We start from the raw sequence: 15,673 nt of genomic DNA on the forward strand, positions 1-15,673 counted from the left end.
CACAGAACCTCCAACTTCTGGGCTTAGGCAATTCTCTTGACTCAGCCTCCCGAGTAGCTGGGACTACAGGCGCCCGCCACAATACCCAGCTATATTTTGTTGCACTTTGGCTAGGGCCAAGTTTGAACCTGGCACTGGTATATGGGGCCAGTGCCCTACCCATGGAGCCACAGGCACCACCCAGGGGAACCATAATTTTATCTCTTTGTCCTTCTTAGATTCCCCTAGAGCAGTGATTTTCATCTGGTGTACCATGACCATGGAGGGCCATGAGAGAATCTTAGGTATGCTGCAAAAATTTTTAAAGATTATTAATTAAATTATTTTTGAAAGACGCTCAAAGCACAGTAATTATATTCTTTCTTTTACTTTCTTTTTCTTTTGATCAACATAATTTAAGTTGCTGCAGAAGTTTAACTGTAGATTAAAGTGTACCATGAAATAAAAAATGTTGAAAAACACTGCCCTAGAGAGATGTGGAGAAGTAGAGTTGCTGGAAAATAGGTTTGGGATACCACATCCAAGTGCCACGTAATTTATAAACTATTTAGTAATTACGGATCCACTGTTGCATAGAGCTGCAAATGTTGCATTTTCTTTGTGCCTGGTGAAAGGTTTTAATTTTTTCCCTTATATTCAAGAGAATGAGTATTTCTTAATCTGCTTTCAACTTCTTATTGTTAAATGAATATATCAGCAGAAAAGTGGTGACAATCTGGGTACATTTTGTTTTGAAAAGACTAGATAGAGTAATGACTATTGACAAAAGTTTGGAAAACATAGAAATTTTTATCCAAAAGAATTACTTAATATACCTGACTAAAGGTCAAATAATGTAGATCTTGAAAAGCTTTCAGTGATACTTCTCTGTCTGAGCATGCACATCTCTCCCCCTCCCAAAGTGTGTCTACAAAAGAGTTCTTGGAACTTTAGTGTTAGAAAACTTTTCTAAAAATAATGTAAGCAAAATTCAAATAGTGACTAAAGGACTTGTAGCATTTAAGTGCTATAATACTGCTAACAGCTAACAACACTATAATACTTAAGTGCCAAGCACTGTTATATGTATTTTATGTACATAGTCATTCTTCAGTACACTTGAGGGATTGGTTCCAGGACCCTTCCCCCAATGCCCCAAACTGCACATACTCAAGTCTCACAGTTGGTCCTATGGAACTTTCTTATATGAAAAGTTGGCCCTCCATATACGTGAGTAATACTGTATTTTTGATATGTGTTTGGTTGAATAGAATCCACATATAGGTGGACCTCTGCAGTTCAAACCCATGTTGTTTAAGGGTAGACTATTAACTTACTTCATCTTTCTAATACCCTGTAAGGCAGATATTTTTGTTATGTCCATTTCACAGGTGTGAAAATGCAGGCACAGGGTGATTCAGTATTCTGCCCAAGATCACAGAGCAGTCTAGCTTCAAAGACCTGACTCTCCACTACCATGCCATAGCTTCCTGTCTCATGATTTAAGGTCCAAAGGATATTGCATGCAACTATAGCCCATACAGAGGAAGGGGTGTAGGAAAAACTCTTAAAAAGAACTAAATATTTCTTTCTGCTTGTGCTACTACCTATTTACTATTCTGCTTATTTCCAGGTGTTTCCTAAAGAAGATAAAGTGTGATTTGTAGTTATGTTTCTTGACCCAACTTTTGAAGAGAGAAACAATAATGTCGGCCTGTACTAACACTGGAATCAGTTGTTGTTCTTAAGTGATGGACAGATGATGTCTTACCTTATTAGACTTAAGATAATAAAATGCCCTCCTATCTCATAGCTTTCTTTTCATGCTTTTAAGGGCCTGAGCATCCCTACTTATGACCTATATCAGAGCGTTATGATGTATATGCCTACCTGGGCTTCCTCCTTCCCCATCCTATTAGCATATTGGTTGGAAATGGAGGTGTTGGAGAAGCCTTGGCTGGTCTGTTTCTCTCTAGGCAGGATAGGAAGAATATTGATGCCTGCTGTTAAGGAATATTAATGGCAAAAGGTGGGCTTGTTTTCAAATGTTCTGACATTCTAGTCTAGCAGTTAGAGAGGACCTACCTTATAGAGAGCATTCTTCTTAACTCTGTGGAGGCACATATTAGCAATTAAGCAGTAACCAGCACTTACTGTATGAAACCGTATTTACCATAGGGGTTGGCAAACTGTAGCCCACAAGCCAAATCTAGCCCTTCATCTGGTTTTGTATTTCTCACAAGGTAAGAATGATTTTTAACATTTTTCAATGATTAAAAAAAAATCAAATAGTATTTTGTAAAATAGAAAAAGTACGTGAAATGTATTGTCTATAACTGCTTCTGTGCTACAACAGCAGAGATGGGTAATTGCTGTAGAGACCCAGTGGCCCACTGGAGAAAAGGTTTGCAGACTCTTGTTTTACAGAGCACTTTGACAAATTATATCCCTAGGATCATCCTGACAGTATGCAGCATATGTAGGGCAGGTATTCTCCTTTCTTTTCTACAGATAAAAAAAGGAGGTTTGGATAGTGACCCACCTTGACTTACACTACAGGACCAACTCAGCTCCAAGCCTTTTGCATCTATAATAAAGTACTCTTGTTTTTTCCTACTTTTCTCTGCTGCATTAGCTAAGACATGCTCTTGTTGCAGCCAAAAGAGAATGTATAGAAAAAGTGAGAACCTACTAACAGAAATGTTGGTGAAGAGTTTTAATGACTAACACTTCACTTCCAAGTGCTGACTGGATTTTCTTTTAAAATGACACTAATTCCCAAAATAGAAATTTGAGAACATACTTTACCTGTGGTTAAATTTATTTGGTTGAACAAAGAGATTTCCATTGTTTTCTTGGAAACTGGTTTCTGGTGATATGTTAACTCTGCCAGAGAGGTTTTTTTGGTGGTGGCCCTGGTGGTTTTTAGGAACAGCAGTGCCTTTTAACAGATGTCCTTGTTAGACTGCCCCTGGGTCTTTGAATGTGTGGTGGGCTTCATTAGCTACTCCTCTTCATTTCTGAGAAGCCTTTTTCTGTACCCTGGAAACTTAACATTACTGCTACCAAGTGACTAAACTTTTAATTTAATTGTTTGTTTTTACCAATTAAATTACTAAGGATCTCCAAATGAAACCAGTTTTCCCTTTTTCAGAGTATGCCCACTTTAGGAGGTTGGCCCAATAATTGTCAAAACAGGCTGGCTTCTTATGTAGAGCATTTAGAAAATATTGCCTATTAAAAATATTTTATGACTTCCAGCTGGGTTGGTTTTAAGTGAACTACGACGGGGAGATTTTTTTTTTTACAGTTGTGTGTGTGTATGTGTGTGTGTGTGTCTTTTTCTTCCCTTTTCTCTAATGAAGCTCAAGGCATCAGACTTGGTAATTATACAATTATATCAGAGGTAATTATACAGCATATGGAGCTTTTCTGATATATAATGGTCTCAAAGTAGAAGATTCATTCCCATAATGAGGAATGCCCACACTTTAATGTCTCTTTTGATTCTAATTTAAAGAGTTTTTTTCCCTAGTGCATTTATTTACTTATCCTAAAACTGGCTCTGTAAAGCATGCTGCTTTTTATTAGGGCTATGTTATAAAAAGATTGATACCTTGAAGTGTACAGTATGATAATATATAATGTTTGGTTATATACTGTATTAAATTGAATGATTGGCTGTAATTTACCAGGAATCAATGTGTGGGATCATTTAGTTAATCCTTGTCAAAATGCAGGATTTAGCAGTTCAGCAGTGTTTTGTTTTGTTCTGTTTTTTAACAGAAATTACTTCTGTTCCATAATGTTAGCTGTATAGGAACTTGTTAAAGTATTTGTAATGTCATTTGACCTTCAACTTGTAGTCAAAACAAGAACCAAATTAAAGCAAAACGGTGATTTTTAAGTTATTCATTTGTTGGCTATTTTTTCTCTTTGGTAACTTTTAATTCTATTTTTAAGTATGCAAGTAAAGCATGACCACATTCTCATTTTTGTATTACAGAGACATAGGTTTAGATGGAATAGAAGGTGAAAATATTATTTTAAGAGACAAGACTCGTTCTGTTTCCCTGCTTGGAGTATAGTGGCACAATTGTAGCTCATGGCACCCTCGAACTCCTGGGCTTTAGCGATTTTCCTACCTTAGTCTCCCAAGTAGCTGGGACTACAGGTGCATACCTGCACATCCAGCTCATTTAAAAATTTTTTTGTAAAGACATGAGGTCTCACTACAGCCTCCCAAAGTGCTGGGATTATAGGCATGAGCCACCAGTACTGGCCTGAAATACTCTTTTAACATCACCACCACCATCAAATTCCCACTTTCCCCAGAAATAACCACTGTTTATTTGTTTGGGGTTATAATTTATTTTCTGTACAATAATTTGTTCATGTTTATATATGTAAGATTTTGTGTATTTTTATGTAAATGAGAGCATACTCTATGTGTTTTGTAACTTCCATTTTTAAAAATTTTATTTTATTTATTTATTTTTGAGACAGAGTCTCACTTTGTCGCCCTTGGTAGAGTGCTGTAGTCTCATGTTCACAGCAACCTCAAACTCTTGGGCTCAAGTGATCCTCTTGCCTTAGCTTCTCAAGTAGTTGGGACTCACCCAACACAATGCCTGGCTATTTTTTAGAGACGGGGTTCTCACTTTTGCTCAGGTGGATCTTGAACTCCTGAGTTCAGGCAATCTACCCACCTCAGCCTTGTAGAGTGCTAGGATTACAGGCCTAAGCCACCATAACTGGGTTTCATATAATATATTTTAGTTATCTTTCCAGGTCAGCTAATGGAGAGCTGCCTAATTCTTTTTAAACTTCTGTGTAAGGTTCTCTATTACTATACTATTGCTGTCTTTTTAAAAATTATTTTCCCTTAAAGCTGTTTCTAAGATTTTCACCATTATAAACGATATCAAGTAAACTTTTTGTACATGACTAATGGTGTAGTGTTATTTTTCCATGATAAATATAAGGAAGAGGAATTAACAAGTCAGAGAAAGTGTGTATTTTAAATTTTTATATGCATGGCAATATTACTCTCCCAAGCGACTGTACTGCTTTATACTCCTAAGAATAATGTTTGAGAGTGATTGTATACGACATCATTGCCAACATTAGGTGTTTCTTTTTATTTTCGTTTTTGGCAAGTTGGGTAAAAGAGCAGCTCGTTTTATTTTATTTTATTTTTTATTTATTTATTTTTCTGGCTGGGGCTGGATTTGAACCCGCCACCTCCAGCATATGGAGCCGGCGCCCTACCCTTTTGAGCCCCAGGCGCCGCCCCAGAGCAACTCATTTCAATGTGCATTTTCCTGACTTCTCCTGATAGTGAGATTAAACACTGTTTATATGTTTATTAGCTATTTATAAGTCTCCAGTGATTTGCCTTTTGATGTTCTTTGTCTATTTATTTTTTATTAAAAAAATAATGTTTTATTCTTAGTGATTTGTAGGAAGCCCTTATATATTCTGGAGTTTGTATATGCTATGAGGTATGAGGGATTTACCTTTATTTTTTTTTCCCAAATGGATAACCATTCATTCCAAAATTATTCATTAACTAGCCCTGGTTCGAAATGCTATTACTATTATATAAACATAGATCTATTTCTAGGCTCTTTATTTTGCTACTTTGTTCTACTTGTATATTCCTAAAACTGGACCGTAGCTTCATGGTATGTATTAATATTTGATAGGTCTAATCTCCTTTAGTTTATTTTTTTCTAAATTTTGTTCTCTGTTCTTTTGTGTTTTCTCTACTTAATGAATTTTATATTCTGCTTGTCAGGTTCTGTTAAAAATTGCAGTGTGATTTTGATTGGGATTATATTGATTATATAGATTTATTTAGGATTAAATTGACGTTTTAATGAACTACTAAGTTTTCCCATACAGGAATATAGTTCGTCTTTATTCAAGCATTTTTATGTGTTCTTGAGTAAATATTTATTTTTATATATTTTAATTTATTAATTTATTTTATTTTATTTATTTTCTTAAAATAGGCCGGGTACATTTTCTGCTAGAATTTCTTCTTTGTAGCTTTATAGACCTTTTTCAAATTCCTGACTCTTATGAAACTACATTAGCTTTTCTAGTAATAGTCTACAGATGCAGTATTTGCTTTCATTTTCTTGTGGATTTTCTTTATCAGATTAAAGAAACTCTTATTTATAACTTGCTAATTCCTTTTTTTTAACGTTTAATTAGTGATGGGTCTTAAATTTTACAAAATGCTTTTTCAACATCTGTTGATTTTATGGTATTTCTCCTTTGATGTGTTTATAAATCTTGTGATTTAATAGATTTCTAGTTTTTTTTTTTTCAGTATTTTAATTTTCTCCTGGACAAATTTATATATCTCCCTCACTCTTTCCTTTAAGTTAGTATGACAATTCTCCATAATAAACTACTTAAAGAGAAGCTTTGGTCAAGAATGAAATGAAATAGCCAAAAAGAAAAATCACTGCTGCTTTAAAAAAATCAATACTTCCACCAATTTTATACTCAAACAAAATCACACAATAGGCTCAGCGCCTATAGCTCAAGCGGCTAAGGCACCAGCCACATACACCACAGCTGGCGAGTTTGAATCTAGCCCAGGCCTGCCAAACAACAATGACAACCACAACCAAAAACAAGCTGGGCATTGTGGCAGGTGCTTATAATCCCAGCTACTTGAGAGGCTAAGGCAAGAGAATCGCTTAAGCCCAGGAGTTGGAGGTTGCTGTGAGCTGTGATGCAACAGCACTCTACCCAGGGGGACATAGTGAGACTCTGTCTCAAAAAAAAAAAAAAAACCCACAATATTTGCATGATATATGTTTTCAGTGTTCCTTGGGGCTAGCTTTCCTCACCATCCAATGACAGAACTGTGGTTAGCTACTGTTTGTCATACTGGATGGCAGAGGCTCACTCACTTCACATTATCTGGAGGTCCTTGATAGAAGATTCTAAGGTCTTGAAATCCCAAATAGTCATGGCTCCATTGATGCCAGTAGTGCAAAATCTGTGACAATCTTGCTTGTCCACCTCATAGTCACTTGAGTGATGCTATTCTGGTGCAGCATCTCCAGGGCTGGATTATGGTCCTCGGTCGTGGCCATCTTGTCCATGTTGTGGAAACGTTCCATGGCAGACATGTTACGCTGGATGCTTTATTTTGGAATGTCTAACTTAGATACAAAGGTCAAGCAGCCTTGGTCATCGTAGTTAAAGAGCCCTGGGCAGCAGTCATGACCAGCAGCCACAACGCTATTCTCCAAGACAAATGACACCCTCAGCAGTGGTAGGAACTCTGTTTTCAGAGTTGAGACCTGGACACTTTTTGAAGCATCAGCAACAGAAACGGTGCTGTCATGACTGACCCAGGCCAGATGGCTTCCACTGGTGGAGAATCCGACCCCATGGACCCAGCCACCTGTGGCACTGCCCCCAAACTCTGACATCAGCTGGCCAAAAGGCATCTTGCCCCACGGTGTACTGGATGGCTTTTCATCCACTTCTTTAATATAGGCAGAAAACACTCTGCATTTTTTAGTCATGTGATCCTGCTGCCAGGAAAACATTGTTGGGATGCCAATCTAAGCTGAGGCCTGTGGAGCGAATTGGCTTTTTAATGTGTTTGCTTACCCACCAGTCATTTTCAGATTCCTGTTTTTTTTTTTTAACCGATACGCACTTCGTGGGGCTAAGGGCAATTTGGATACGATCCGTGTTCCAGGCATGACAGGTGATTGGCTCTAGTAAAAACTGATGCAGGGACTTTATTCTTAGATTTTCAAAGAATAGAAAGTTGGGGTGGGTGAAGGTTGGACGGATGGGAGCGGAGGATACGTGGACTCTGCTGGTCAGTTGACAAGAACAGGCTCTGTGGCTAGACTTCTAGTGTTAAGTCATCTTTCAATTCCTTGAATAGATTATACTAGTTATTTCAGTATGCTGCTAGATTCAAAATACTACTTTTTTTTTTTTTTTTAGACAGAGCCTCAAGCTATCCCCCTGGGTAGAGTGCCATAGCATCACAGCTCACAGCAACCTCCAACTCCTGGGCTCAAGCGAGTCTCCTGCCTCAGCCTCCCAAGTAGCTGGGACTACAGGCGCCCGCCACAATGCCCGGCCATTTTTTGGTTGCAGCCATTGTTGTTGTTTGGCGGGCCGGGCTGGGGATTCGAACCCGCCACCTTAGGTGTATGTGGCTGGCGCCTTAGCCGCTTGAGCCACAGGCGCCGAGCCCAAAATGCTACTTTTATTGAAAATTTTACATCCTTTTTAATAAGTGAGAGTTAATTTTGTTTGTGTGTGTGTGGTGGGCAAGCTGTCCACTCGTCTTGATATTAGTTAGGTTAATCTTACAGAAAGCTTTTCATCTTTTCCTATGCTCTAATGCAACTTTTTATCTTATATACTGGTTCCCTGTGACATATATATTCATGAACTGGCTAACCTGATAACTTTATTCCAACTAGATCTTAGAACTTTTTGGTTTCTTATATGATTGTTGATCTATTTAGACTTCCTATCTCATTTTAAGTCAGTTTTGGCAATTCATACAATTAATGTTTATTATAGAAAATGTCCATTTCATCCAGGTTTCCTCCTTCCCTCCCCCCCTCCTTTCCCGTCTGTTGCCCCTGGGTAGGATACAGTGGTGTCATCATAGCTCACTGCAACCTCAAACTCCTAGGCTCAAGCAGTTCTTCTGCTTCAGCATCCTGAGTAGCTAGGACTACAGGCACATGCTACCCGACTTGCCTAATTTTTGTATTTTTTGTAGAGGCAGGGTTTTGCTGTTGCTCAGGCTGGTCTCAAAAACTCCTGACCTCAAGTGATCCTTCCACCTGGGGCTCCAAGAGTGATAGTATTTAAACCCACTGTTGAAACCTACCAATGAGAAAAAAAAGATTACTTTTCAAATATTACTGTGCGTTGACAGTGTACTTGACAGTCATCAGAGATCTCTGATGGTGACATACAGGGAGGTTAATGTTTTCATGCCTGCTAACACTGTGTTCGTTCTGCGGCCAATGGATGCAGGAGTAATTTCAACTTTCAAGTCTTATTATTAATATTTAAGAAATACATTTTATAAGCCTATAGCTCCCGTAGATAGTGACTGTTGTGATGGATCTATGCAAAATGTATGTACAGTCTTCTGGAAAGAATACACCATTCTAGGTGCTATTAGAACATTTTAGTTCATGGGAAGAGTTCAAAATATGAACGTTAGCAGAAGTTTGGAAGAAAATTGATTCCAAACCTCATGGAATACTTTGAGTGCTTCAAAACTTCAATGAAGGGAGTAACTGCAGATGTGGTAGATGGAGCAAGAGAACTAGAGTTAGAAGTAGAGCCTAAAGGTGTGACTGAATTGCTGTAATCTCACGATGAAACTTGTATAGATGAAGAATTGCTTCTTTTTTCATTTCTGTTTTTTTGTTTTAAGAGACAGGGTCTGGCTTTGTTGCTTGGGCTCAAGTACGGTGGTGTCATTATAGCTCATTGCAACTTTCCTGGGTTCAATTGGTCTTCTGCCTCAGCCTCCCAAGTAGTGGAGACTGCAGGTTTGTGCCACCAGGCCAGACTAAATTTTTATTTTTTGAGGCGGTAGGGACTCACTGTTGCCCAGCCTGATCTCTAACTCCTAGCCCCAAGCAGTCCTCCTGCCCCCAGCATGAGTCATGGCACCTAGCCTAAGAGCTGCTTTTCACAGATGAAGTAAGAAAGTATTTTCTTGAGATGGGATCTACTCCTGTTGAAGAACAAAGGGAATATTCTACAAAGTTAGTTGATAGAGCAACAATGTGTTTTTAGAACATTGATTCCAATTTTGAAAGAAGTTCTACTGTGGGTTAAATGCTATCAAACAGCAGCACATGCTACCAGAAAAATCTTTCGTGAAATGAACAAACAGTCAATCATTGTAGTAGGCTTCCATATTGTCTTATTTTAAGCAATGGCCAGAGTCACCCAGCCTTCACTAACCACCATCCTGATCAGTTAGCAGCCATGGACATAAAGGCAAGACCTTTCATCAGCAACATATTATAACTTGCTAAGGTCTCAGATGACCATTAGCATTTTTTAGCAATAAATTATTTTAAAATTAAGGTATATACATTGTTCTTTAGACGTAATGCTGTTGCACATTTAAACTACAGTATAGGGTCAACATTACTTCTATATGCCTTGGGAAACCAAACAATTCATAATGACTTGGACTTGAAATATTCCCTTTGTTGGAGTGATGTGGAACCAAACCTGCAATATTTCTAAGGCATGACTATAATTATTTAAGGGATTTAAGGTAGAGTGATTTTTTGAGGAGCTCTTATGAACAAAATAGATAAGCTACCAGTAGCAATTTTTGACCTTTTTTGAAAATCCTCTTCTCATAAATCCCTAATTTAGATCTAAATAATATGAAAGGTCATATACTAAGTTAGGATTACGATTTTTTTCTTTCTTTTCTTTTTTCTTTGTTTTTGTTGTTGTTGTTGTTCTTATTTTTAGGTTAAATTGAGGGTAAAAAGAATTAGGTTACAGTGTTTGCATTTGTTAGGTAGAGTCCCTCTTATAATTGTGTCTCACCCCAAGATGTGTGCCATACACCCTAAAATTGTGCCCATTAAGTGGGAGCCTCACCCACTTGATTTGAGTTTTCTCTTATGTGGGTGTGTCTTAGATCATCTGCTGGTTTCATATTAGAATTGAGTACTTTGGATACTTGCTTCTCCATTCTTGTGATACTTTACTAAGAAGAATGAGTTTCTACTCCATCCAGATTAATACAAAAGATGTAAAGTCTCCATCATTTTTACAGGCTGAATAGTATTCCATGGTATACATATAACGCAGCTTGTTAATCCATTTCTGGGTTGGTGGGCATTTAGGTTGTTTCCACATTTTGTTGATGTAAATTGAGCCACGATAGAAAATCTAGTGCAGATATCCTTATGATAAAATGATTTTTTTTTTCTTCTGGATAGATGCCTAGTAATAGGATTGCAGGATTAAATGGGAAGTCAAATTGCAGGATCAAATGGGAGATCAAGTGTGTTCTTTGAGGATTCTCCATACTTCTTTCCAAAGAGGTTGTATTAATTTGCAGTCTAACAAACAGTATAAAAGTGTTCCCTTTTCTTCCTATCCATGCCAGCATCTGCAGCTTTGAGACTTTGTGCTATTATCACTGAGTTCAGGTGATTTCTCAGCGTTGTTTTGATTTGCATTTCTTTGATGTTTAGGGACAATGAGCATTTTTTCCATATGTTTGTTAGCCATTTGTCTGTTTTCCTCAGTGGTAGATAGGATTGTTTGCTCTTTTTTTGTTGATTGAGTTCTATGTAAATTCTAGTTATCAACCCTTTGTCAGTTTTATACCATGCAAATATCTTTTCCCATTCTGAAGGTTGTCTTTTTGCTTTGTTGTGTCTTTAGTTGTTCAGAAGGTGTTCAGTTTAATTAAGTCTCATTTATTTTTGCTGTTGTTGTTATTGCCAGTGAAGTCTTCATAAAATTTTTCCCAAGTCCAAAATCAAGAGTTTTTCCCACACTTTCTTCTAAGATTTTTATCATTTTATGTTTTAGATTTAAATCTTTTATCTATCTTGAGCCAATTTTTGTAAGTAGTGAATGTTGTGGGTCAAGTTTCTGTATTTTACTTGTGGTTATCCAGTTCTCCTTGCACCATTTGTTGAATAGGGATTCTTTTCCCGGCTGTATGCTTTTGTTTGGTCTATCAAAGATCAGATGGATATAAGAGACTGGTTACATGTCTTGGTTTACTATGCTATTCCATATGTTTCTTTCTCTCTTTTTCTGTCAATACCATGCTATTTTGATCACTGTGGACTTATAATATGTACTATAACCTAAAGTCTGGTAGAGTGATGCCTCTGGCTTTGTTTTTATCACTGAGAATTGCCTTGGCTGTATGGTTTTTTCCTAGTTCTGTGCAAAATGAAGTACTTTTTCCAGTTGTTCAAAGTATGGGGTTGGTATTTTAAGGAGGATTGCATTGAATCTGTAGATTGCTTTGGGAAGTATAGACATTTTAACAATGTTGATTCTTCCCAGGCAAGAACTTGGTATGTTCTTCCATTTGTTGATGTCTTCTGCTATTTCTTGTCTTAAGGTTTCATAATTCTCTCTGTACAGGTCCTTTACCTCTTTTGTTAGGTATATTCCTAAATATTTCATTTCTTTGAAGCTACCGTGAAAGGAATTGTGTCCTTGATTTGCTTCCCAACTTATATGTTATTGGTGTATACAAAGGCAACTGATTTGTGGACATTAATTTTGACTTTACTGTATTTCTTGATCACTTCCAGGAGTCTTGTGGTTGAGTTTCTGGGGTAATCTAAGTATAAAGTCATGTCATCAGCAAAGAGGGAGAGTTTGGCCTCCTCTGTCCCCATTCGGATGTCCTTATGTCCATCTCTTGGCTGATTGCATTGGCTAGAACTTCCAGAACTATGGTGAATATTAATGGAGATCCTTGTCTGGTTCCAGTTCTAAGTAGAGAATTTTTTAGTTTTATTGTATCCAGTATGATACTAACTGTGGGCTTGTCATAGATGGCTTCAATCAGTTTAAGAAATGTGCCACTTATGCCTATTTTTAAAAATTGTTCTTGTTAGAAAAGGATGCTGAATTTTATCAAATGCTTTTTCTGCATCTATTGAGAGGATCATATGGTCTTTGTTTTTGCTTCTGTTGGTGGCAAATTACATTTATAGATTTGCATATGTTAAACCAGCCTTATATCCTTAGGATGAAGCTTACTTGATCATGATGTATAATTTTTTTACTGTGTAGCTGCAGTCTGTTAGCCAAGATTTTGTGTGTTGCTTTCTTGGGTTTTTTTGTTTGTTTGTTTGTTTTGCAGTTTTTGGCCAGGGCTAGGTTTGAACCTGCCACCTATGGCATATGGGGCCAGCACCTTACTCCTTTGAGGCGTTGCCCAGATTTTGAGTATTTTTGCTTCACTGTTCATTAGTGAAATTGGTGTGTAATCCTCCATTTTAGTTGGATTCTTTTCTGGTTTTGGTATCAGGGTGATGTTTATTTACTTCATAGAATGTGTTAGAGAAAGTTTCTTCCTTCTCATTGTTTTGGAATAGATTCTACCTTTGAAGTTTTGATAAATTCAAAGGTATTATGCATTCAGTGGTATGATGCCATCTGGTCCAGGGCTTTTTGTTGTTGGAACTTTTTTTTATTGTTTCTTCAGCACTTGATAATTGGCCTGTTCAAGAGATCTGTTTCTTCCTGGTTAAGTCTAGGGAGATGATATGATTCCAGATAGTGATCCATTCCTCCACATTGTCGAATTTCTGGACATAGAGTTTTTTGTAGTAATCAGAAATAATCTCTTATATCTCTATGGTATCAGTTGTTATTTCCCCCTTTTCATTTCTGATTGAAGCTATTAAAGATTTTACTTTTCTGTTTCTAGTCAGTCTGGCCAGGTGTTTATCAATTTTATTTATTTATTTGAAGAACCAATTTTTTGTTTCATTAATTTTCTGAATGACTCTTTTGTTTTCAATTTCATTTATCTCTGAATTTGGTTATTCTTTGGTTATTTCTTTTCTTCTGCTAGGTTTGGGATTGGATTGCTCTGCCATTTTCATCATTAGGTTGTTGATGTGTCTTTCTGTTTTTTTGGATGAGGCAACTAATGGGTTGAATTTCCCTCTTAGGACTGCTTTTGCAGTATCCCACAAGTTTTGGTGGCTTGTGTCTTCATGTTGTTATGTTCGAGGAAGTCAGTGATTATCTCCTTTCTCTCTTCCTTGACCCAGCTGTCATTCAGCATAAGGCTGTTTAATTTCCCTGCCTTTGTGTGGGGATGAAAATTTTTGTTGGAATTAAGTTCCACCTTTAATGTCTTGCAGTCTGAGAAGATACAAGGTATAATTTAAATTCTTTAAATTTTGTTGAGGTTTGATTTGTAATCTAGGATATGATCTATTTTGGAGTATGTTCCATGAGCTGATAAGAAGAACACACATTCTTTAGCTTTGGGATGATGTATTCTGTACATGTCTATTAAACCCATTTGTTCTAGGGGTGCATTTAAGTCCTTACATGTTTGTTTAGTTTCTGTTTATAAGATCTGTCCGGCTCTGTAAGAGGAGTGTAAAAGTCCTCAGCTATTGTGATGTTACAGGATATCATACCATATTGTTCAGACCAGTTAAGGTCTGTTTCATAAATCTGGGATTATTTAAGTAGGGTGCATAAATATTTAGAATGGAAATGTTCTTTTGATGTATTATTGCCTTGAGCAGTATGAAGTGACCATCTTTGTGTTTTTTAACTTTAGTTGCTTTAAATCCACTTGTATCTGAAAATAAGATTGTGATCCCTTTTTTCTGTTTTCCATTTGCCTGAAATATTGTTTTCTACCCTTTACTCTGGATCTTGTTGTCTTTCAAGGTTTGGTGTGTTTCCTGGAGACAGCATGTGGATGTCTTGTATTTTTTATTTTTTAATCCAGTCAGCCAGCTTGTACCTCTTCAGTGAGGAATTTAAGCCATTTACATTTATTGAAAGAATTGATAAATGTGGCAGAGTTCTATTTATCTTATTTTGTGAAAGACCATTGATTAGTTTTATCCTTTGCATCATTGTGGAAGCTAGGTTTTGTCCTTTAGTTTCTGGGTGTTTGCTTTGTTGGTGGTCCATTGTGATGATTAATATGGAGAACAGGTATAAATATTTCCTGTATATACAGCTGGTCTTGCTGTGGCAAATTTCCTCAACGTTTACATATCAGTAAAAGATTTCATTTCTCCATCAATTTTAAAGTTTAGCTTAGCAGGGTATAGAATTCTAGGCTGAAAATTGTTTCATTTAAGAAGGTTAGAGGTAGATGACTTTTCTCGTCTGGCTTGGAAAGTTTCAGCAGAAAAGTCTGCTATTACTGTGCTGGATCTACCCCTGTAGGTCAATTGGTGCTTACTTCTGGCTACTTGTAAAACTTCCCTTCCTCCCACCCCTATTTCATCTTGTCTTGTCTTACTCTATCACCAGGACTAGAGTGCCATGGCTTCATCCTAGGTCACAGCAACTTCAAACTCCTGGTGTCAAACAGTTGTCCTGCCTCAGCCTCCCAAGTAGCTGGGACTATAAGTACCTGACGTAATGCCCAGCTAATTTTTCTATCTTTAGTATAGATTGGGGGGAAGGGTGTCTTATTTTGCTCAGGCTTTTCTCAAACCCGTGCGTTCAAGCAATCCTCCTCCCTTGGCCTCCCAGAGTGCTAGGATTTCAGGCATGAGCCACCTTGCCTGGCCTAGGATTAGAATTTCTAATTTGAGAAATTAACGTTTAGATTTTATAACAAGCTTTGTAAATTGTTTAATTTGAAAGTTTCATTTTAAACAATAGGAAGGCTATTATCTCAGCTGATGATTTCCTGTAAATGTTGATTCCCACTCATTGTATCTTTATGTATCCTTGTTTTTAATTGATGTGCTTTTTAAACTTTATGTAGACAGGTTAGGTATGTCCTTTCTGATTAAAATAATTCATGAATTGTTGGTGTAGAGGGTTTTCTTTTCTGAAGAGATGACATTTTCTTTTGCATTCTGATTTGCACCTGATATTCATTTATCATCATCAATTCTTTAAGGTTTGTAAAGAAGGAATACTTTACTGCTGAAGAAATATA

General features: G+C 37.1%; 1 protein-coding gene and 1 pseudogene across 1 annotated transcript in view; one reads left to right on the forward strand and one right to left on the reverse strand.

The window, feature by feature from the left end:
* Positions 1–15,673, forward strand: part of ZFAND3 (zinc finger AN1-type containing 3) — a 376,393-nt gene that overhangs the window by 290,940 nt on the left and 69,780 nt on the right. The gene's annotated exons all lie outside the window — the stretch shown is intronic.
* Positions 6,913–10,598, reverse strand: LOC105886913 (annotated as a pseudogene).

This window comes from Otolemur garnettii, unplaced genomic scaffold (assembly GCF_000181295.1).
Source record: "Otolemur garnettii isolate 467f Iridium unplaced genomic scaffold, OtoGar3 scaffold00031, whole genome shotgun sequence".
NCBI classification, from domain to species: Eukaryota; Metazoa; Chordata; class Mammalia; order Primates; family Galagidae; genus Otolemur; species Otolemur garnettii.